General features: G+C 47.7%; 1 protein-coding gene across 1 annotated transcript in view; it reads right to left on the reverse strand.

The window, feature by feature from the left end:
• Nucleotides 1-2,432: 2,432 nt before the first annotated feature.
• LOC122378480 (accumulation-associated protein-like) overlaps nt 2,433-2,453 on the reverse strand; it is an 879-nt gene continuing 858 nt past the window's right edge. Inside the window, exon 1 of the mRNA XM_043359589.1 lies at nt 2,433-2,453. This exon is cut by the window's right edge and continues 858 nt beyond it. The gene's annotated coding sequence lies outside the window, so the exon portion shown is untranslated.

Consider the following 2,453-nt stretch of genomic DNA (forward strand, 5'->3'; position numbering starts at 1 on the left):
GTAGTCACGTGACTTTCATTCACGTAGAGGGAGCGCAAGCAAGTGGCGATACCAAGGACGGGATCTAGGGAGGCAGCCAACACAGAAAAATAGCGCGATTCTAGTTTTGGAATAATATCTATGACGGTAAGAGGAATTATGCATAATCTTCATCCTAGGAGCAAACGCGTGTTATTCCTTATCCTTTGCTCTACATTCTCTTTCTCCAATGGCTACCAGCTAGCAAATAATAGGACAATTGTAAGTTGGTAATACATGTGTACAACTACAGAAGCACCAGGGGTCCCTGTACCACGTCGTCCGACACGGAACGTCCAGTTGTTTAATATGCCCTTTGCTCGTGTCTCGATGGTAAAGAAAGGAACTTTTACCAGACTGGCGGCCCAGGCAAATGATTTCATAGCCAGGATCCTCAGGTCAGGTGGATTTCATGTCGGATACTTTTATCTCTTTTAACCCTCGCATGTGTAGGGGGGGGGGGGTCGGATGGACCCCCCCCCCATGGTTTTTCGCGAATAACTCGCGTAAAAAGCGGTTGATCGCGACGAAACTTTCAGTACCCTCACATTGATCAATTTTACACCTACCCTGAAAATTTCATGACCCTGACCCAAATGACCTTTGACCTGTGACCTCTTTTCCCAGACCATGTTTGGCCGGAATCGCGATTCTGCGTATGTCGGCTCGCATTAGCCGCGCGTTTGCAAGCTTTTCGTGGTTTCAAACGTTCAAACATGTGATTTGATGTTGCTTCCATGCATTAGGGTGGGTGTCAAGGTCACCTGAAGGTCAGGTCTGGTCATTGACCTTTGGTGACCTCGGGTGACCTCGGCTCACTTTTTCGAGCTGTACATGTTTCTAGGCTAGTTTTTGGAGCTGAATTCGAATTTAGCAACCATTTGAACATTTACGAAGTATTTTTGGTGCCTTCGTAACATGTTACGAAGCTGTCAGAGGCACACGTACTACGAATACCCGTCACGATGCCTACTGGTTGACCTGACCTGACCTGACCCGACCTGGTCTAAATGCTTTAAGACATCATCTGTGATCAAAACTAACACGATATTCGTGATCAGCACCCCGAAAAACCCCTTAGCAGACACACTTTACGACTTTCTAACAGGTCCCGATTTTCCCGACTTTGGGTCATTGACCTGACCTGGAAGGTCACCCAATGACCTAGGACCTTAAAATTGGGTATCATCGGCTTCCTCTCGTCACGGGCAACACGCTCGTTTTTTCCGCGAAGCTCTAGCTCGATCAGGGGCCAAACGGCAAGGGGGGTCCAACCGACCCCCCCCCCCCCCCCTACACATTACAAGCTGGCAAACGCCGCACACATGCGAGGGTTAAATCATTCGCCGTGGCCCACTGCAGGAACATGCCTATTAGATCCGTGTCTTAGAGATTTTAACATTTATCTGTACTTTTATATTTAATTTTAGGTATTCCTTTCCTTTTTACTTGTATTCTATTTTTACTGTGTACTTTTATATTACATCATATTATTACGGAGCGAGCGAAGCGAGCGGAGTCTTACGTAGAATAACGGAAATTTCTGAGTATGAGCGGCCGGCCGGCCGGCCGGCCGTGGTCACGCTTTTGCGAGGCTTATATCTCAGCAACCACTTGACCGATTTACATGCGGTGATTTTTGTGGGGTAGCTTCATTCCTTCTACCAAGTATTGGACTATTCCCGATGCATGTGGGTGACCCCTTATGCACGTGCCACGTGCAAAACGAAGAGGTGTCACTTTTGTAATTGTTGCAATATCTCGGTAACTACTTGGCCGATTGCGCTGAAAGTTGGCATGTAGGTAGGCACCCACTAGGCACTGCATATCCATGTGCCAGAGTTGGGGTGCTGCTGCACGTGCGCACGTGCAGGGGTCGTTTCCAGATCTCGAGAACGGCTGGACCGATGGCGCTCAAATTTGGTACATGGTTAGGGACCGGTTAGTAGGGTGCCGTGCAAAAGTCAGTTGGGACCCATTTTGCACGTGCGCACGTGCAGGGTGCCGCTTCCAGATCTCGAGAACGGCTGGGCCGATTGTGCTCAAATTTGGCACATCGCTAGAGACCGGTTAGTAGGGTGCCGTGCACAAGTCAACTGGAGGTACCCCCTCGAAATTTCGCACGTGCAAGGCTCACCCTCTCGCTCGCTCCGTTAGTCGCCCCAAAAGGCGCTATACTGGTTTATTGGATCTCGAGATACATGGCAATGTATCTTGAATGTATATCGCATATATCTTGAGATACATGGCAATATTAAAGGCGGCTTATTTATCCCATTTTCCCTACCCTGTCTCTTTAAATAAACGAACCCAGAAATCAACCATTAAAATGAGCTATAGGTACCTGCCTACTTAATTGTTTCACAGGTATTTCTCCCGTAGATATTTGATGATCTTTACACCAAGGACAAATAAAAAGTCCAAGTTATGTATTG

This window comes from Amphibalanus amphitrite, unplaced genomic scaffold, assembly GCF_019059575.1.
Source record: "Amphibalanus amphitrite isolate SeventyFive unplaced genomic scaffold, NRLGWU_Aamphi_draft 000060F_arrow, whole genome shotgun sequence".
NCBI lineage: Eukaryota > Metazoa > Arthropoda > Thecostraca > Balanomorpha > Balanidae > Amphibalanus > Amphibalanus amphitrite.